Source organism: Triturus cristatus, chromosome 2_1 (assembly GCF_964204655.1).
Source record: "Triturus cristatus chromosome 2_1, aTriCri1.1, whole genome shotgun sequence".
NCBI lineage: Eukaryota > Metazoa > Chordata > Amphibia > Caudata > Salamandridae > Triturus > Triturus cristatus.
This window is the reverse complement of record NC_140581.1, coordinates 47,201,459-47,224,302: the sequence shown is the minus strand read 5'-3', so window position 1 is coordinate 47,224,302 and position 22,844 is coordinate 47,201,459. Positions and strand designations below refer to the sequence as shown.

Sequence of the window (22,844 nt, the reverse complement as noted above, 5' to 3'; positions counted from 1 at the left end):
ACACACCAGCAAAAAGTGGGGGTACCCATGTGAAGCAGATCCTACTCTCCTACAATGCCCTTACCAAATCTCTGTGCCGAAACACAAGCACTTATAAAGTCACGCTGCTGTCAACTACCTGCTCTCTATCTACTCAGTCACTGTGTTTGCACTTGTACAATGATTCAGGCATGAAGAGACACTGTGCTACAGTTAAATGTTCTCAATGTATGCAGGCCCCTAACCTCCTGTAGACTACTGATTCACTCTTGCAATAATCTAGGTAGTACTCATGCAGCGCTCCAATCACACTGTCACTCTCTCTCCACTCTTGCAATTATCCTGACAGAACCAAGGGGCATATCATCAAGCCAGGCGATAAAATTATCGCTGCTTTAACGGCAGAAAACTGCCGCTAACACGGCGATAATGGGCTTGATAATATGCTCTATGGAATTCCAATAGAAGCCCATGTTAGACGTCCTTGACATCTAACATGGGCTAAAGCGGCGATAATTTTATCGCCTGGCTTGATAATATGCCCCCTTGTCCTTAACTAATCTCTGTGCCGAAACAGAAGCACTTGTAAACTCACCCTGTTTTCAACTACCAGCACTCTACCTGCTCAGTCACTGTATATGCACTTGTACAATGATTCAGGCATGAAGAGACACTGTGCTAAGACAAATGTGCACAATGTATGCAGGCCCCTAACCCCCTGTAGACTACTGATTCACTCCTGTAATAATTCAGATAGTACTCATGCAGTGCCCCAATCACACTACCAGTCTTTGTCCACTCTTGCAGTCATCCTGACAGAACCATGTCCTTAACTAATCTCTGTGCCGAAACAGAAGCACTTATAAACTCACCATGTTGTCAACTACCATCACTCTACCTACTCAGTCACTCTGTATGCACCTGTACAATGATTCAGGCATGAAGAGACACCGTGCCACAGTTAAATGTGCACAATCTATGCAGGCCGCTAACCCCCTGTGGACCACTGATTCACTCCTGTAATAATCTAAGTAGTACTCATGCAGCGCCCCAATCACTCTGTCATTCTCACTCCAGTTTTACAATCATCCTCACAGAACCATGCCCTTATCTAATCTCCGTGCCAAAACATAAGCACTTATAAACTCACCCTGATGTCAACTACCAGCACTCTATCTACTCAGTCACTGTGTATCCACTTGTACAGTGATTGAGGCATGAAGACACACTGTGCTACAGTTAAATGTGCACAATGTATGCAGGCCCCTAACCCCATGTAGATGACTGATTCACTCCTGCAATAATCCAGATAGTATTCATGCAGTGCCCCAATCACACTACCAGTCTTAGTCCACTCTTGCAATCATCCTGGCAGAACTATGTACTTATCTAATGTCTGTGCCAAAACACAAACACTTATAAACTCACCCTGTTGTCAACTACCAGCACTCTACCTACTCAGTCATTATGTATGCACTTGGACAGTGACTCAGGCATGAAGAGACAAATTGCTACAGCCAAAAGTGCACAATCTATGCAGGTCCCTAATTCACTGTAGACTTCTGATTCACTCCTGTAATAATCTAAGTAGTACTCATGCAGTGCCCCAATCACACTGTCTCTCTCTCTCCACTCTTGCAATTATCCTGACAGAAGTTAGTCCTTAACTTATCTCTGTGCCGAAACAGAAGCACTTATAAACTCACCCTGTTTTTAACTACCAGCACTCTATCTACTCAGTCACAGTGTATGCACTTGTACAATGATTCAGGCATGAAGAGACACTGTGCTACAGTTAAATGTGCACAATGTATGCAGGCCCCTAACCCCATGTAGACTACTGTTTCACTCTTGCAATAATCTAGGTAGTACCCACGCAGTGCCCCAATCACACTATCAATTTTTGTCCACTCTTACAATCATCATGACAGAACTATATCCTTATCTACTCTCTGTACTAAACGCAAGCACTTATAAACTCACCCTACTGTCAGCTACTAGCACTCTACCTACTCAGTCACTATGTACGCACTTGGACAATGACTCATGCTTGAAAAGAAACCATGCTACAGTCAAATGTGAATAATCTATGCAGGCCCCTAACCCCCTTTAGACTACTGATTCACTCCTGTAATAATCTAAGTAGTACTCATGCAGCGCCCCAATCACTCTGTCACTCTCTCTCCACTCTTGCAGTTATCCTGACAGAACCATGTCCTTAACTAATCTTTCTGCCGAAACAGAAGCACTTCTAAACTCACCCTGTTTTCAACTACCAGCACTCTATCTACTAAGTTACTGTGTATGCACTTGTACAATGATTCAGACATGAAGAGACACTGTGCGAAGGTAAATGTGCAGAATGTATGCAGGCCTCTAACCCCATGTAGACTACTGATTCACTCATGCAATAATCCAGATAGTACTCATGCAGTGCCCCAATCACTCTCACTCTCACTCCACTCTTGCAATCATCCTGACAGAACTATGTCCTTATCTAATCTCTGTGCTGAAACACATGCACTTATTAACTCACCCTGCTGTCAACTACCAGCATTCTATCTACTCCGTCACTGTGTATGCACTTGTACAATGATTCAGGTATGATGACACACTGTTCTACAGTTAAATGTGCACAATGTATGCAGGCCCCTAACCCCCTGTAGAGTACTGATTCACTCCTGTAATAATCTAAGTGGTACTCATATAGTACCCCAATCTCTCTATCACTCTCTCTACACTCTTGCAATCAACCTGACAGAACTATGTCTTTATCTAATCTCTGTGCCGAAACACAAGCACTAATAAACTCACCCTGGTGTCAACTACCAGCACTTTACCTACTCAGTCACTGTCTATTCACTTGTACAATGATTCAGGCATGAAGAGACACTGTGCTACAGTCAAATGTGCACAATCTATGCAAGCCCTAACCCCCTGCACACTAATGATTCACTCCTGCAATAATCTAGGTAGTACTCATGCAATGCCCAAATCACACTATAAGTCTTTGTCTTCTCTCGCAATCATCCTGACAGAACTATGTCCTTATCTAAACTCTGTGCCAAAACAGAAGTACTTATAAACTCACCCTGCTGTAAACTACCAGCACTCTATCTATCCATTCACTGTCCATGCACTTGTACAATGACCCAGGCATTAAGACACATAGTGCAACAGTCAAATGTGGACAATCAATGCAGGCCGCTAACCCCCTGCAGACTACTGATTCACTCCTGCAAAAATACAGGTAGTACTCATGAAGTGCAGTAATCACACTGTCACTCTCTTTGCAGTCTTCTAATTATGCAGCCAGTACCATGTCCTTATGTAATCACTGTGCAAAATCCAAGCATTAATGATTTCTCCTTTCTCTTTTCATGCATTACTCTTAGTATCCAGGCAGTACTTGTGTACTCATGCAATGACCCAGGTACTAATACTTACAGTATTACAATCATCTATCCAATATTGATGCAGTCCTCTAAACACGTAAGCACTACTTATTCACTTATTCAGTCCTAGAATTATTCAATTAGTACCTGTATACTGCAGTAAATGAGTTGTGATTTCAAAACAAAGTGTTTAAATTATTTTTATGTAGAATATGTTTGTTTACTAATACAATAGTATATTTTATAGGTTTATTTTAATAGTATTATATATATATATCATTAAACAAACTTAACATGGCTAAAAAAAACAGAAAAGAGGAAACAACTCAAACAGGAGTATTATTTGAAGAAAAGCCAACAGCAAGAATTAGATGAACAAGAACATGTGGGGAAAAAGAAAAAATCTTGCGGTAGGAGAACAAAACAGTTTATTAAAAACATTTCAAAGCTTAGAAACAGTGTGCACAGTGTGGGAAGTACACAGAATGCCTTTACAACAAAAAAGAATAAGAAGAAAAAAAGACAGAATAATGGGAAATCACATTCTAAGGAAGTAATGTGTGGTATAAGGAGGAAGACTCAGTATGAAGAAATTAGAAAGAACATTTTTCACAATAGAGTTGCCTCTAATTTGTTGAAAAATGTGAAGAAATATAACAGAAGAACAGATTAAAACTATTGTGGAGAAGGCTTTTCAGTTAAAAAGGAAATTATTAATTTTAATTTTAAACAGAATTCGATCACTTGATAAGCCAATACATTTTATGAAGGCCAAAAGGAAGAAGAAGAGACTAATTAACAGAAGTAACTTTTGTGATATTTTTTGGGGTGAATGGAAACACAGTTCAAGTTCAGAGCCTTTTTTAATGAAGAGAGTTATTTTCAAACCAATACATTATTGCTTGCAGTTGATACCAGTGGTCGAGCTTATGAGGTTAGAAATGGTTGTCCATTTGAGAAGGAGAAGATGGTTCCCAGAAATGTAGAAGAAGTGATAGCTGATGAAGTTCTAGGGAGACGTCCTAAAGCTCCAGTGTATACTTGGGATTGTAGCAGTATATGTAGTATACAACAAGAATCTATTGATATTTTACGCAATTTCTTATGAGTCTATAGTAAAAAAAGTCTTAAACAAAAGATTAGGATGTTGCACGGACTAGATCCTTGCAGAGTGAGAAATAATACTGGTTTGCAAGGTCATTCTCTGGCTTGTCTTTCTAGAAACGTATGTCAAAGTGTTTTTCATCATTTTAGAATTTTAGCAGTATATCATTCTCAAATGCGGAAGTTAGTCAGAAGGTTGCATTACGCAAAAAGTCCAGCTATAATTTTAAATGAGTTAAACAGTGCTCTTTTGCATGGGTCAGTATCAGATGTAAAAAAGGTTTGTGATGAAATAGAGTTTCGTTACTTTGGTCCTGAAGAAGAGAGTGGACAAAGTGAGACATTGATAGAAGTAGGTGTTGAAGAAAATGTGTAAAATAGTAGTATAGAGAAGCTTGAAGAACAAATTACAAAGTTTAAGGTAATTTCGTGTGAGAGGCCAAAATATACTTGTATTTGTTGTCAACTAACTCACTATAAAAATCATACTTGGACTGTTGATCTGTATTTAAAAAGTGAAAGAGAAAATAATGATAAGTGGAAGGAATTTGCAAATTATTTGTTGGTAGAGGATTGCTTTGATTTGGGTACTGATCAGCGTATTTGTAAATATTGATATAACAATTTAGACGATAATAAAATGCCTGCTAGAGCTGTCCATAATAATCTAGAGTTGGTAACTATTCCTCCAGAACTGATAGATTTAAACACATATGAGTCTATTCTGATTGAATGTGTACACCCATTTCAGGCTATTGTTCTTATGGAGACAAAAACAGGTAAATTGCCTCCTACATATTTACAGAGAGGATTAAAAGGTAGAGTTGTATATTTACCTCTAGATTTAAAGAAAAATATTGAAACTATTGGTGCAGAGAATGTAGAAAGTGAACCACTAATTATTCTAGTTAATGGTGTTCCTACAATGAGTAAAAAAATCTGTCAGGAATTAGTTGATGTTAGGAAAGTGCAAAAGGCAACATTATATCTTATAAAAAACAATGATTACTACAGAAATGTGTATGTAGAAGAAGAAGAAATAGTTTTAGGAGATGATAGTGAAACGTCAAGTGGTCAATTTGAAAAAGTTGACATGTCCAAAAGTGAAGAAATTTATGAACTTTATAGTGTACATCCACTTCATTCAAAAGAAGTGATGGGGAATACTTTTGAATTATTCCAAATGAAGAAAGCAAAGGGGACTCCCATGAGTGTATGGGAAAAAAGTTTGGAAGCTCTTTGTTTTCCACAGCTGTTCCCAACTGGAAAAGGTGATCAATATGACGAACTCAGTGCAGATTCCTGCATCAGAATATCGGACAACAAGATTATATGGAGAAGATCCAAGATTTCGACAATGTATCCCATATATATTTCATCTTTGTTTGAGAGTGACTTGTCTGGACTTTCATATGCAAATAACCACATATTAAAAATAGGAGTTCATCTTCAAAATGTTTCTGGTGTAATTCGGTTTAGCAGTTCGGGCTGTAGCCGTGTCTAAAGTTTCCTATGGAAAATAACAAGGATAAAACACATTTTGGGGCCCCCCCTTTTTTCTCAGCCCCCACTTACTGAATCGTCCCGAAACTTGCAGGATAGGTGCTGACCGGAACACCCCACTAGTTTTGAAAATTCTGCGAAGATTCGTCAGCCGGCGCCAAAGTTATTGGGAAAAGAAAAGACGCTTTTCCTCATAGGAAATATCTTCCCTAATCATATCTACTATACCCTTAACTAGAGCACTATTCTTAGCATTATCTTTCACAGAACGTAGGGGGTTGGCTTCATGAGCGTATATGAATATCGTTCTATATGCCCACACAGAACCATTATGGCTGAAAGGCAGGATCAGATAAGGGATACCTTTATCAGTAGTATGAGGCATAAAACCACACACCCAACAGTTAGTTGTGTTAACTACTAGTTGGCGTTGGTGTAGAAGCTGAATGAATGAATTATTGACAAATTCTAATCCTCTAGCAGACTCGTGTTCAGGCAGAGGGTGAAAAGAATGTGAGGAAACAGTAGAAGGAGGTATGGGCTGTGTAGTGGGTGCAAATGTCACTTGAAAAGAGAATAAAACATATCCTATTAGAAACGTCATTACACTAAGCAACATGAAAATACATAATATCAAAAATCGTTTCTTTGTCATCATTATACACATTCTGGCTTTAAAGTTCATCTGTTTGGCAGGTCTCTCATTCTCGAAAAACTCCATCCTCTCTAATTGCTGCTCGTGGTCGTAGGGTGTTCTATGCTAAGAAATGCTTCTGTCAGTCCAGGGCAACTCCCTTAGACCGACCAGAACTGTCGACCTAACGTCTTCAGCTGCACTCCAAAGACTTGGGCAACCACGACTCTACAGCTGAACCCGGATGGCGGTTCGAAAAAAACAAAAATAAGAAAGTTTCTCAGATGAGAGAGCTGCACTTTCAAAAATAGCAAAGAAAAGGAATTTTTATTTGTCCATAGTTCTCGGCCTCAAATTGTATCGGGTTTTTCCAGGTACTGTCTGGTTCTGGAACAAGAGTTCAGGCTCTGTAGTGTTCAATCGAATTGACGGTGGCACAGCTTCTTGCAAAATATTGTCACTTTCTTGTTCAGAAAGTGTTCCTTTTACACGTGCATCGCTAAAAGGCAGAAAACGAGGCACAGTCTCAGTCTCAGAGTTGCCGATCCCCTCCTGGACCCACCGGTCATACGGTAGAGGCAAAGGGACCCTCTTGCAGTGTACGCCGTGGATCTAGTTCTTTTTCCCTTCCACTCGAACAGCTGATCTTGTTGAGAGAAGGACGAGATGGGGGCCGGTCCAGCGGGGCTGGTCATTGCTTGTCCGCCGGAAATTTTTGACTAGCACCCATGATCCAGGATCGATAAGATGTCCTGGAGCTTCAGAGACCTGAGGCAGAGTATTGTGAACCTGTTGGTGTAACACGCAATTTAGCCGTCAATTCATACAAATAATCAAGCAGTACAGGGTGTTCGATCTCACTGAATTTTGTCGGCCTTGGCACTCCCCATATGTTGGCGTGGCGGCCGAATACAATTTCATAGGGACTAAGTCCGACTCGCGAATGCACAGTCATTCTTGTCGATAGGAGTGCTAAAGGCAGAGTGTCAGGCCATTTAAGACCAGAGCTCGGTTGTATCTTTGCCGAATTCAATTTTAACGTGCCATTATAGCACTCTACTAGTCCAGCTGATTGGGGGTGATTTGCAGCATGAAATGTTTGCTGGATACCTAGCCCTTCACATACTTTCTTCATCACTCGACCCACAAATTCACTCCCATTATCACTCCAGACCATTCTCGGCATTCCAAACCTAGGGAAGAATTCTTTGGCAAGGGCTTTAGCTGTGGATAAGGCAGTGTTGTCTTTTAAGGGATATGCTTCTACCCATCTTGAAAAGGCACAAACAACAACGAGTACGTATTTCAAATTGTTGCACCTTTCCATGTGGATGAAATCTAGATGCAAAACCTCAAACGGATACGTTGGAGGCGCAAAATGACCAGCTGGAGTTGGGGTTCCTCTACCAGGATTGTATTTCAGACACACCATGCAATTCTTGACCACATTCTTTGCACATTTAGGAATTCCAGCATTTTGCCATACTGGAGCCAACAACTTACAAATCCCTTTCACACTGATATGGGCCATTCCATGAGCCATTGTCACCACTGCAAGCACATACGCATCGGGTAACAACCATCGCTGATGTTCTGACAAGTCAACCCAACAACCATTTTCATCCAATTTACCCGTACTTTCTCTCCACACACTCAACTCTTTCTCTGTAGCTTCAGCTTGAAGAGACTTCACACTCTCTATCGTATCTTCACACATTCCAACGTCACCAACCCATCTTGCAGGGCCTGCAACATACATTCGATTCATCACATCTTTTGCTGTTTCTTTTGCGATTTCGTCAGCAAATGCATTGCCACGACCAACATCATCAGTAACCTTCTTGTGTGCACTGCATTTCACAATCGCAACTTGTAACGGCAAGGTTAGTGACTCAAGAAGCTCATTCACTAACTGACCATGCTGAATCTTAGCTCCATGCGAAGTCAGGAACCCACGTTCTTTCCACAATTGTCCAAAACTATGAGCCACACCAAACGCATACTGGCTGTCGGTATATATGGTCACTTTCATTCCTTTCGATAACACACACGCTCTCGTAAGTGCAATCAACTCTGCTGCTTGAGCTGAATTATGTGGTATACGTGCAGCTTCAACAATCGTATGCAAAGTCGTGACAGCATATGCTGCAGTCGTATCACCATTCGGAAGCTTAAAGCATGAACCATCCACCCATAAGGTACCATCACACTTTACAAGATGAGTATCTTTAAGATCTACTCTCCCTTTCGTTTCTTCTTCTGTCCTGAGAAAACAATCATGCTGTTCAACATCATCTGTCTCTACTGAAATTGGCAATAACGTGGCTGGATTCAACGTATTGCATCTCTTTATGTGCACATGACTCGATAACAGTGTCAACTCGTAACCTGACAATCGAGCACTAGTTAAGTGCTGTGTCTTGGTCCTGTTTAACAACGTGTCCACTGCATGTGGAACCATCACAATCAACATATTATTCATCACTAACCCAGCAGACTGTCGAATAGAAACAGCTGCTGCCGCTGTGGCTCTCAAGCAACTCGGCAATGCTTTAGCTACCGGATCCAAATTCGACGAAAAATACGCGCATGGACGCTGCTTGTCTCCAAAAGACTGTGTCAGCACTGACAATGCACAACCCTCTTTCTCATGGACATACAGTGTAAAGGGCTTACTGTAGTCGGGGGTACCCAACACAGGAGCCGAACACAATGCATTACGCAATTGGGAAAAACTTTTCTGACAATCTTCAGACCACGGAACGGGATTCTGTGTATCTTTACAGGTCAAAGCTACCAAAGGTTTGGCCAGCAAAGAGAAATTTGGTGTCCACTGCCTACAGTATGATGTAATGCCCAAGAAAGCACATACTTCTCTCTGTGTCTTTGGCACACTCAATTTTACAATTGCCTGAATTCTTTCTGGGGTCAGTTTCCTTCCCTCCTTCGATAAGAGATGACCTATGTGGGTCACTTCTTGTCGACAATATTGCAGTTTTGAAAGGGACACTTTGTGATTTAAATCAGACAAATGACGCAACAATGACAAGGTGGCTTCTTTACAAATCTCTTCAGTATCTGCAGCGATTAGCAAGTCATCGACGTACTGAATAAGGGTAGCGCCATCAGGTAAAACAATTGCATCAAGCTGTGTTTTTAAAGCCTGACTATATATTGATGGACTTTCACAGTAGCCTTGAGGAGCGCGTTTGAAGCGGAAGCTTCGTCCTCCTAAACTGAAGCCAAAAATATCCCTGTTCTCCTCGGCAATCGGGATGCTGAAGAAAGCATTCTTTCAGTCAATCACTGAGAACCAGGTGGCGGAAGCTGGAATCATAGTCAATAGGGCAGTGATATCAGGAACAACTGGAAATTGTGGCACAACTATTTTATTGACCTCTCTAAGATCAATCACGAACCTGTAAACAGGTGGCTGAGAAGGGTCAGTACGTTTCAAAACAGGCAGAACAGGACTATTACAAACGTTGCCTCTTATCTCTTCAATTACATCTTTTTCAATCAAATCATAAATGATCGCTAGCAACGCCTTTTCACCTTCACTAGAGATCTTGTATTGGGGAATGCGTGGCAATTTAACATTGGCTTTCAATGTCACAACATATGGCGGTATTTCCAAAAGACCCACATCATTAGGACCAGTAGCCCAAAGAATATCAGGAAGAAACGAAAATTCTTCGGAATTTTATCCTTCGACAAATACATTGGAGAGATCACTTTCCTACCCAGTGTAAGTTGTACTCCCGAAGGAGAACAATATAATGTCACATACAATCTTTTCAACAGATCCAATCCTAACAAGTTTTCACCACAACCTGTCGTTAGAATAAGGCGTGCTTCCAATTCACAAGGTCCAACAGAAAGGGACATAGGACTAGTAATCGGGTTCCTAACCGGGGCGCCAGAAAAACCTACTGAAACATTCATCTCGCCAGACAAAGGTGCGCCAGGGAGTTTTGAGTGCATAATAGAACTCTTTGTAGCACCAGTATCCAACAGAAAAGGCTCTGACACACCCGATGTAATCACCTTAACATATGGCCCACTCTGATCTACTGGAACTGAAACAACTCCCTCTCTTTGTCTATGGCTGTCCTAGCAATCATTACCTTCCATATTCTCATCTTCTGCATAGTAGTCATCAGCATAGTACTGAGCCGTCCTACCAGACGCGTGATTTTGCTGGTCAAAACTATTCATTGAATTCTGAGACGGAAAGGAATGCGTGTTCTGGGGTAAACTTCCAAGTCCTCTACCTCTAGGAGCTTGTTGAACACCTCGACCTCTTGCGCCAGAAGCACCATTCGTACACTGTAACAAAATAGGACAACTATACTTGAAATGACCCTCTTCTTTACAATATGAACACTGATTGGGACCTACAGGAACACGTGGTTGAGAATACTCGAACCTTTGCGAGTTTCTCTGAAACTGTTGAGGTTGCTGATAGTTACTCTGACCACCACGTGGCGGATACGCCTGTTGTAAAAGAACCTTCGTCTTCAATTCTTTAGTTTTCTTTTCTGCTCTATCCTTCTCATCTTTAGCCCTATTTTCGTAGTACTGTGCAGTTGCCAATATTTGTGGTGAAGAGGAAACGGCCCAAGAACTCTGTGAATCTTTCAATTTCTTACACAGCTCGGGAAGCAAATTGTGCACAAACTTGTCAACGAACAACCGTTGACCACCTTCTGTACTCATATCTTGACCACTGTGGTCGATAAACGTTTCTTCAAACCTAGTGAAGAAATCAGACACTGTTTCATCTTTCTTCTGCTTACACGCAGATAATTTATCCCAATTCACACGCATCGCAGGCGTTAAAGTCTTCATGTAAGTAATGATCCTAGCAGGAAGTTCTGCTTCCAAAGGCTAAGGCTTGGCACCACCAACTTGTCTATCATTTGCAGTACTAATATTAGCCCATGTGTCACCTAACTCTTGCGCATGATCTGTATGGCGAATCAATCCCCACAAAGGCTGTGGAACAACATTCCCAAATAACATGTCTATGTCGGCTAAATTCATAATGCATGAGTCTGCAGTCTGTGATAATTCCTTATAATATCCTGCAGGGTTTTTACGGGGGTCAGGCAAAGTCTGCTTAAGGGCTAAAACTTCAGCTCGCTTCCAGGGAACATGTACCCAAACACGCTGAAAATGAGCTGGAGCAGCAACAATGTTATTAACGGCATCAGCCGCAACGGCTTCCTTCCATACTGGAGGGACTTCTCTCATTGGGTACTGTCGCACATTTTTCCTAACTGAGGAGTCATGTTCAAACAGTGACTGGGAAAGATCCTTATTCCTAAAGGACAACAACGTCGCAACTGCTTTCTCAACATCGGAACCCACAATCGTGCCCTTTGAAAACTCAAACCGTACACGGCACAACTCAGGCGGATTTGTTTCTAACTCATTATCCTCCAATTCCTCACAAAGGAAAACACACATTTTCTCAAAAACGTATCTTTGTTTTGGTGCTTCCCATTGACGGAAGACATCCATAACAGACTCTACATCATATTTAAAAGGGAAAGTGACCCATTTACGCGCCATATGATCAAACGCTTCTCTCTCTCGAGAATCAGACAGTTGACTACGCGACCGCTTACGTTCCGAATTAGGGGTCACACCAGCTGACCCGAAAAGAGGAAACATAATACTAGCAACAGTATCAGTCATTCTCTGTCTGATAGAAGGAGAAGTTGACAAGAGAACAGGAGGAAAAACAGAGGGAGGCAAGGCAGACGCAGATGCAGACGCAGAGGCAGTATCAGGAAGAACACCAGAAGAGGCAGTTGGTGTAGTAGACAAAGTCATAGGGAGTGCAGATGAAGCAGGTAGCAAAGTCGGCGGCCCTTGAGGGGGCTGCGCCATAGGAGTAGGAGCCAACTGAAGAGGAGCTGGCGGCTGTGGAAGAACCTGAGGCACAACAACTTGAGGTTGCACAACTAAAGGTTGCGGAGGTGCTGTAGCACTCTGCGCATAAGGGGGTGACGAACTCAACAAGTGTGACATTAAAGGATCTTTCTCAATTTCTTTTGTTGCATCTTGCTGAAGAAGCGGCAAAGCTGGATAACATTTATCGATCACCATTTTACGTTGCCTGTGCAACTGCTCACTCATCTGTTCTTCTTCATTATCTTTAAACTGCATAGCAGCTTGCATTACCGAGATACCCTTTTCTCTCGTATTTCTCTTTGCTAATTTAATTTCCTTCTGTTTGGCTTCCTTACGCCATAGGCGGAAAGAGTCAAACATCGCCGGCAGGGCTTTCTTCTTAAAAAGTTTAACCTCCAGATTATCCAGAATCTCTGTGTCAAAACTACCATATTGGGGCCATTTTAAAGCACCATCTTTCCTGGTGTATCGGATCCATACTTCATTATATGTGATGGGGCCTACGCCATGTTTCACATATAGTTCATAGGTTGGAGTTCCAATCGGAGGAACCGGACACGGGTCCTCCAATCGGGAATCCCTATTACAACTAAGACAAAACAAATTTCCAAGTCTGCTAAGACCAGGCATCTTCGCTCTCTAGTCTAGCTTCAAACTTCAAAGGATTATCGAATACGATAGTCTCGTGAATACACGAGTCCCTCGGCTTTGGTACTTGCAAGTTCCAAATCAAAGATCCCAAGGGGATACCAAACTAAGAACCAAACTAAGGACTGGGAGACGCTCCACTTATACTTAACTGAGGTATCAATGACGTCACCAGAAGACTCGTCTATCGTTTCGCTCTACCAATCATCAAGGGTCCAAAACAGGGCGATAGTCAGGGCAGCAGTCCTTCGTAGCCGTCGGGAAGCGGGGAACCTCGCAGCAAAGACTTTCGGACCACGTCGACATGCAGGGGTCGATGAAGTGGCGGCCTTCCTCCAGAATTTCACACAAAGCTCCTCACGAACCTCTGGCTTGGACCGGTACCGCTGAAATCGCCCCACGCCGGGTGCCAACTGAAGTACTGGGTTTTTCAGAACCCAGCGGTGAAAGGGAACACACCCTAAGACTTCGAGTTCTTCCTGTTTCAGACCACAGAAACACAGAGTCTTCTTGGTGAAGTCAAAGATCGTATTTATTGGCTGCAACCAGTAACAGGTATCCTAGTACAACACGGTGTATATTCTCAGGAGACTGCTCAAACTTACAAAGCCAGCCTTCTCCTTTTATACAAAATATTGTGCTTTAGGCAAACATTCCTTATTTTACAGTTGACCATTCACATATTTTCACTACAAAGAAAAAGCAGAGTCATGATGACAAGCCCATATTTCAGTTTGCCCAGCCCTCAATCAATTACCCGGCGAGGCTCAGTACTTTCATCAGATATCGACGGACCCCTAATAAAAACGGGCACCTCCTCCTTGTAAAGCAAGTCATAAAGAAAGAAACAGGGACAGGTGTGTGTAAGATTAGGCATGGTTTGTGTGTGATGAAAAGGTTTTATGATGTGTTGTGCCTTGATACTAATCTCATTCGGCCACTGGGAAAGGAACTGGCCGAACAGGTTTGGCTTCAGGCAGTGGAGTCAGCTTGCCCAGGTCACAGAGGAGTCAGCAAAGGTGTATGTGTCCTTCAGACTCGATTTTTGGCCTAGTCATTGGCCTATGTGAGGGCAATCACAAAATGGCTGCCGTTCAATGGAAACCGAGGGTTCAGGACGGAAACTCTGATTTCAGGGTGATTTCGTTACCCGAATATGACGAAAATACTTGTGCATAGTATTCTGATCATTCTCGGTCTGCTGATACCAAAATCGTCATGATGCGACGATGTTTATAACACGGGTCCAGAATTTTCAGTACCACAGGACCTTCGCATGAGAAGGCAACTAGAGCTGCTTGATTCAAGCCCCACTCTAGACAGGACCTTGTTTTTGAGCTGACAAAATTTGAGCTCAGCGGCGCTCACTAAAATAAACATAACTAGGTCTACTTGTGGATTTGTGATTTTTACCTCATGCATAGAGGTGTTATGCAGGAGCCAGTATTTTTCTGTTTAGGAGATCAAAGAGGACAGATGACTTCAAAACCAGTACAGCAAGAAAAGATGGGCACTCTTTTCTATGGTTGACACATTTTAGTGTTCAAAAACACACATCAGAACATACATTGAGAGGGTAATTGGATGCGAGGGATGACAAGGAAGGGATAGGTTGGTTCTAGACGATAAGGGGAAATGTTACAGGGGTACGCTGGGTTTATTTATAATGCATGAATGTCACTTGCCACCTCGTGACCTTCAAAGTCCACAATAACAAAATAACACATGAATAGTGCTTAGTTCTAGTGCTCCACTACTTTCTAAGTGCATTCTTTCTTTGAGTGTGCAATTGGTACATGTCTCTCAGTTGATGTGCCTGCTGCAGATATCTGTATGTAACCTATAAATCACAAATTTGAATGTCAGATTCAACCAGCATTCCACCCTTCCAAAGCAGATAAAATTCCTAGTGTATGGGGCCTCACCAAAATGTTTTGCCCTTGGTCCCACATAAACCTCAAATAACGTGTTTTCTGAGGACTGCCTAGGGCTAGTAGGACAAAGTGAATGAGTACCACAGAAAGATGCCGCCATGATAGTACAATGGGCTTGGCTCAAAATCAACTTATTGAGTCCAGCAGTGCAAGGTAGTACTGGAAGGCCGATGTTGGATGTCTGGTAGGGAGTAGTGTTAATGGACAGCATCTAGATTTGGGTAATGCTCAGGGTCTTAACTTTTGCTAATGGGGCAGTGTGGATATATTCAAGCATATATAACTTGCACTCCAGCCTTAGTTTAGAGAAGAAATGTATAAGTCTTAGCGTAGGCTTGCTATTTATTTATGTTTAGGGCAGAAATCTCCAGACTCTTCTGTAGCAAGAGCTACTTATGTTAAATACAAATTACAAGGAGTGTTGTTTTAGTGGCCATACCACACAAGACTACATTAGTGGTCACTTGCAGGGTAAAAAGGTTTTGTCAGTTTCAAATGCCTTTAATGGATAATATATAACCCAATGCCTCTGGCACCAAAGGTTATGGTATTAATAATCTGTTTGCCCAATGCCACATGATTAATCACTCACATATCAGCTTTAAATATATTTCACCAATTAGACCATTGTTCTCCAAACATGAACGTATGAGTTCTGAAAATACACACATGTTCATATTTAATAAAAACTCTCAGTTTTATTTTACATATATTAGTTCATTCAAGCAAAAATGTCTAATTGAATAGTCTGGGCTGCACACTGGAGAGCAACCTACAGGTAGCTGCGAAGCTCCCAGTAGCTCATGAGCTACTTGTTGGAGAAGTCTTGTCTAGGGCGAACCTAACGTGCTCAATTTAGTTGTGTTAACCCCCTTTGTAAAATCCTCTGAACAAGAACAGCTGGATGTCATCTGAATTATTGTAAAATCTAATTTGTTTGGTAAATTATGAAGTGCGTTTAAACAAGTGGCGTGAAGTAAAGTGATGGAGGCACCCCTGTAAAATGGAATGAGGGGATCCACAAGACTCCCATATGTCACATATATTCATTGGTCTTGGATTGAATGGTGGTGCCTCTGATGAGCTGGGGCCCATCTGCACCGCACAGGCTGTAGGGGTCTGTGTTACAACCCTGTTATAAACATACGGAAGCAATGTGCAGGTCTTCTGGTCTGTATTCTTCCTTCCTGATGATAACAAATGACACTTCTAAATGTGTGTTAAGAGGCACTGGAACCTGGTCAAAGGATGCATGATGGTACCTTATCTTGATAGTTAGGATCGAATGATGTTTACAGATCCATCATTCTCTCTCTTCTTCCCCCTCTCTCCCTCTGTATCTGTCTTGTCCCCACTCTTTCTCCTCGACTCTTATCCCCCTTCACTCTATATTTCTCCATCCCTCTTTTGTACTCCTTCGTTTTTTCTAAATCAACCTTTGCCTGTCACTATACTGCTATCTCTCACTACAAATGTATGTGAATATCTATTTTGCTATTCCCTTTCCTAATTATCTATAATATATTCTCTCTAATTTCTCTCTTCCTTCATTTCCCTCTTCCCATCTCATTGTCTTTCTTGTTTTCTCTCTCACTTTCCCTCTTCCTTTCTTTAATCATTTGTCCTTTTTACTCTCTCCCTCTCCCCCTTTTGCCTCTCTCTCTGGTCTTGAACCTCTCTTTCTCTTTTCACACTCTCTCTTTTTCTCCTACCGTTGGTCTCTCTGTTTCACTTCTCATCTTCCACTCTTGCAATCGCTTCCTCTCTGCCTATATCGGTTCCCCTCTTACCTGAGGAAACCATCTTTCTTTCTTTCTTCCCCTCTCTGTCAACCTCCTCTATTTTCTTGCTGCTATATTTTTCATTTATATACACAAATATTAAAATGTGGTAGGAGTTCCCTGTGTCTTAAACCCTTCCTTGATGTCAACACTGGGACCCAGATTGACTAATATTTTGCATCGTGAATAAGCCACTTGTTGGGCTCAGCCGTGTTGCAAAATGTTATTTGTAATTTAAAAAGCCATGCAAATCCGATTTGTGTGACTTTGCGTAAAAGTTTTCAAAAAATTAACAGAAGGCAGTGCTTAGCACTATCTTGCATTACTCTTTGTCAGGGCGGTGTCCCATGGGTGGAGCATGGGCCTTCCCTTGCATCCACTCATGATTTTTTACACAATCCCAGATTTATTAGGGTGAGTAAACCTAGAATTACAGCTAAATGGTATGCCTTCCTGAACCAGGCATTAAAAAGAGAAATATTTGTATTTCTCTTTGTTAATTCCTCTTTCTATGCATGCTGCATTCTGGAAAATGCATTTAAGGTTTCTTTTTGTGCAGGATGGTAACTCTTCCTGCACAAAAACAATCCTGCCTGTAACGCAGGTAACCTTGCACCATGGTGCAAGGGTTCCTGCTTTGGTGCCAGACAATACACAGTGCACCAGCGCAGGGAGACAGCAGAAGTGTGCCATATTTGAGCAGATATGACACATTTCTGCTGTCTCCATTTCATTCAAACCAGAGCAGCAACATTGCTTGCTGCTATCCTTTGCATGAAAAATGAGCAAATATCCCCCCCTATATCTATTTAACGCATATCTTTTACCTGCTGTGGGTCTTTCATACTGGAAACTGTTGCAGAGCCGGATAATACTTTGTGCAATGTGGCGGGTGACACAGACATCGTATATTAAGATTTTTCATCCTGAGCACTTTATTTGTCCCTGTTCTCAACGGGTCATTCTCTAGTTCTCATCAAAAAATGTGCATATCCATCAAGGTTGTACACCGGATGCAGTGACATTTTCATGTAAGGTTTTAAGATAAATGAGACTGGTTGCTGCACCTGCAGTGCGTATGTGAGCGCACAGATTTGATGTGCAGTTTGTAAACAACGTTGTACTCGATGCTGGTAAAACGTGCGGATTTATGCTGTAAAGAACACAATGTACTTCACCAAATGAAAGCTGGTGCAACCAGCTGGCAAGGGGCTCATTGTCATGCGTGACATCTTTAACCAGACTTGTTTTTCAGTCAGCCGTCTTTCCATCATGTGATTTTTTGTAGCGCAATGTTGACAGTGATACTACAAGTCCCAGAATGCAGCTAGCTGTTAACTAAACATTATGTAAAGTCTAATAGTGTCACGCGTGACAAGGGATAGCAATACAAGAAGAGTAAGCTATTGTTGGGACAATATGCCGCATAGCGCTTGAACTAGAACATGTTTAGCGATTTCATCGAACTGGTATAAGTATCAACATACACACCTGTGCTATGATGACCGTGTGCCCTCGCCGAGCAGTGAAATAATTTCACTACTACACCGTGTGCTGGTTCTTATGTCGTACCGATTGCGGCTAGTGATGTACATTAAGGCTGCATCTGTCTTCCCGAATTCTTCAAAAGAAAACAGAGCCTCCAAGTTCGGAGCGGAGAGCAATTGCACAGATGACAGATAGGAATTTTAGTTTGTGAGAGTTCATAATGTATCTCTTACAGATTCTAGGGAATCATGAAAAAGTTACGTTAGCCTTGTTAAAATGCAATCCACTGTTTTTATGCGAACTTTCGCATCCACTGAAGCACTGCAACGCCACCTGCCGTGCACGTCCTGAACATTAAAACAAAACTCATTTGTCGGGCCTTCTCACATTTTGAATTTTTTATTTACCTGGCGACCGCAGGCACGTACTGTTTTTTTCTAGTTTGCATTAAAATGTCATTGTTCTTTTATCAAAACAGCAATTTCTAAATTGCTGTGATAGGATGGTGTCTCTATTCCCTTCCATTTCCGCTGCAAGTGCAGGTCCTGCTCGAAGAAGGTTCCCTTTAATTAGAGTGACACGCGTCGCCATTCAATTCTCAATTGCCTGCTTTTAGACAGCGAGAGGCTTCTTTGCCCCGTCTGCTAGTAGCGAGCAGCAGCCCCCCTGAAGATATTCACTCGATGCAAGGCACAAGATGGCTGCCAACACTTCCTGGTTTGAAGTGTTGGCAGCCAATTAGAGCCAAGCTCGTACTCAGAAGGTTAGGCATCGCCCAGATATCGAAACTTTTTATTTTTGGAATATCTCAGGAACTACTGAACAGATTTACGCTATTTAACAAAAAGATCTCTTTCTGAGCCAAGGACTACCTTTTTGCCAAATTTGGTGTAATTCCGTTCAGCAGTTCGGGCTGTAGCCGTGTCTAAAGTTTCCTATGGAAAATGACATGGAGAAAACACGTTTTGGGACCCCCCTTTTATCTCGGCCCAGGCTTAATGAATCGCCCCGAAACTTTTAAGGTAGGATCTGACCGGAGGGGGCCATACATTTTGAAAATTTCACGAAGATTCGTCAACCGGCCCCAAAGTTATAGGGAAAAGAAAAAACGCTTTTCCTGTGGAAACTAGGTCCTAACTATAACTATCTATTGGCGACCGACCAAAAGAAAATATATATATATATATATATATATATATATATATATATATATATATATATATATATATATATATATATATATATATATATATATATATATGTAGCGAGATCGCTTTTCCTGGAGGCCGACTATGCAAATCAAGATAATGCCGCAAGGTCAATTGCGGGAGACACTGGGGTGAACCGGTCTTTGAAACAGGACCTCACCAAACTAGAAAAACTGTGCAAAAAGGAGATTAATCGTAGTTGAGAAGTGATCTCCCTAGATAACTATTTTGAAGTGGGACGTGTCCCGAGGGGATTGAGAATCCTGGTAACACCCACCTACCAAAATCACAACCCTAAATTATTAGAGGAATGGTCTGCCCTCATGGGAAGCACCTGCAAACAGATGCTTGGTCTCCTTTCCAAGTATGCGGCAATCGAATTACAACTAATTGGAGAGGAACTGAAAGAGCTCCGTGAAGCACTCAGCAAAATGCCCAACCAAGAAGAGATAACGAAGTTTATTAAAGAAATGGAGACAAGACTTACAAAATATGAAGATGGGATAAAGGCAAGGAAACGTTGGAAATTCGTCAGGGATAGAAATGATTATGCGCAAGGACGTATTCTCACTTTCAGCAAAAAATATGACACAATAAGGAAGGATTATAAGAAAATGGAAACATTCCGAGCACAAGAATCCAAGACCTCAGGCTCAAGTTCCGCTGCACCTTCTGATGATGAGGACAGGAATACAGCCCTGGCATTACAAAGAGGACCATTTACATCATTGGAGGAGTACCGTTTTATGCAACTGAGCCTCAGCGCCTCCAAAAAATCCTACACGGGGAAGAGGAAAAGGAGAAGGCAGAGGACAAGACAAAGTAGACGAACAAGGAGAGGGGGCGAAGGCCAGCGACAACTCAACGCCACATGGGAGAGGCATCAGGCGATCAAAGAGGAACAAATGATGGGTGAGCAATCTAACTCCAACTTTACTATCATTAATCTTTCCCCCCATGTCCTTACCTCCCAGAAAAGATCGGTCTTGGAGTTAGGCCTATCTTTCTGCCCCACCGCCAATCTAGACTTTGCCAAAACACGAATTGATCTCTTTCTGTTTTTACGCAAATTGAAACTTTTGAAATTACACACTTTGAAACAGAATATAGTTTCCGCTAACACTAGACCAACGATTACCTCTCCGGTCCCCATGGATGCTACTCTATCCATAAGGGATATTGACACTATGGCAGACATGAGGGAAATGCAACTTGGTACTAGAGATTGGGACACAGACCGGGACCTCCTTATTGGTATGGGTATGGAGGTTAGCAAAAGATCTAGAAACGATTTTAAACCCATATCTAAATTCAACCCTGTAACACTACATGATGGATTAGACACTTTTCATTAGGCTGTTGTACTTGATTTGCTGTCCTTATGGAAAAATTAGGGCAACCACTTTGCCAGGAATCTCACTACTGCCCAAAGGGCTGGTATGCAGTCATTAAAAGCAGCAACTAACTTCGTTATCAAACCCTCTGATAAAGGGGGTAATGTGGTCCTCTGGAATAATAATAAATACCGAACAGAGGCCAAAAGACAACTTGAATTCTCAGGCTGTCATCTGAGATCCAGCCTGGCAAGATACAACAAGACTATTCTAGAATACCATAAAATACTAAACGGTTGGCGTGAGGATGATATGCTGAGCCAGAATGAGTTCCTATTCTTACTGGTCAAGAAACCCGTCACCTCTGTATTTTATATGTTGCCAAAGGTTCACAAACACTCGACTGACCCTCCCGGTAGACCCATCATATCAGCCAAGCAGAGTCTCCTTGAAAATACACCTATTTACCTTGACTGCTCTGCCCTTATGTCCTGAACCTACCCTCGTACTGTAGAGACACCATGGACTTCCTATCCAAAGTACAGGAAATTCCATGGAAAGATACTGACATCCTAGCAACAATTGATGTGGTTGCACTGTATACATGTATTGAACATTACCTAGGCCTACAAGCCTGCAAATACTATTTCAGAGATAGGCCGACCACTATGTATGATCATTATGAAATATTGTTGCGCATGTTACAATTTTGTCTGTATAATAATTGCTTTCTATTTGAGGATGACTGGTATGAACAGTACACTGGTACCGCTATGGGGAATTGCTTCGCTCCATCGTACGCATGTCTTTTCATGGGGTGGTGGGAGGCAGAGCACCTGTGGCATGATGACAACATACAGTATATGCAGAACGTCATGCTGTGGACCCACTACATAGATGACATTTTTCTAATATGGGATGGTCCACAAAGTGCTCTAAATACTTTCATTCAAGGTCTCTCGGTGAACAACTGTAATCTATAATTCACCAGTAAAACCAATCGGACCAGCATTGAGTTCCTTGGCATTTTAGTTGAGGTGGAGCATGGTACACTGAACACTAGTTTGTTTAGAAAGCCTACATCTAGCAACAGCATTTTACATGCACACAGCCATCACTCTACAGGACTCAAAAACAGTATCCCCAACGGGGAACTTTTAAGAGTAAAGCGTAATTGTAGTACCACAAACTCCTTCGAAAAAGAAGCGAAAAACATGAGGGGACGCTTCAAGAACAGAGGTTATTCAGGTAAAACCATCAGAATAGCAACAGAGAAAGCAGAGAAAAGAAGTAGAAACAGTCTACTGATACCCAAAGAAAAGGATAGTGGTAAGCATGAGATCAGACTCATCACCACTTTTAATCATGCTTCACAGGAAATCCACCAGATAGTAAGGAAGCATTGGCACATAGTTAGAAATTATGTTGTGATAGGGAAAAAGGTTAGTCCAACGCCACACATAACATACCAAAAGTGCCAGTCCCTACAAGACATTCTAATACACAGCCACCTTACAATCAAATCAAGGCCACGTGGAACCTGGTTGAGGGAACTCCCAGGATTCCACAAATGAGGTAGGTTTAAAGCATGTAACAGTAGTACAAATGTCAAAACTTTTATTCTAGCCAATGGGAAAACAGGGAAAATCAATTGCTTCATAAACTGCAACACAGAGTTTGTTGTTTATGTTTTGATTTGTATCTGTGGCCTACGCTATGTGGGAAGTACAATCTTCCCGGTAAAGGAGCGTGTTCTAGAACATCTACACGCAATCAAAAATGGCGATATGTCATATGCCATAGCCAAACATTGCGATTTGATGCATTCAAATGTCAAAGATGTCAGTACTAAAATCTCATTTTTTGGCATCAACAGGGTCGTACTGTCACAAAGAGGAGGAGATCGGGAACGTA

At 41.8% G+C, this 22,844-nt stretch overlaps 1 pseudogene; it reads right to left on the bottom strand.

Moving 5' to 3' along the window:
- Positions 1-10,728: 10,728 nt before the first annotated feature.
- On the bottom strand, positions 10,729-13,167 carry LOC146863700 (uncharacterized; annotated as a pseudogene).
- Between the last annotated feature and the right edge of the window lie 9,677 nt (positions 13,168-22,844).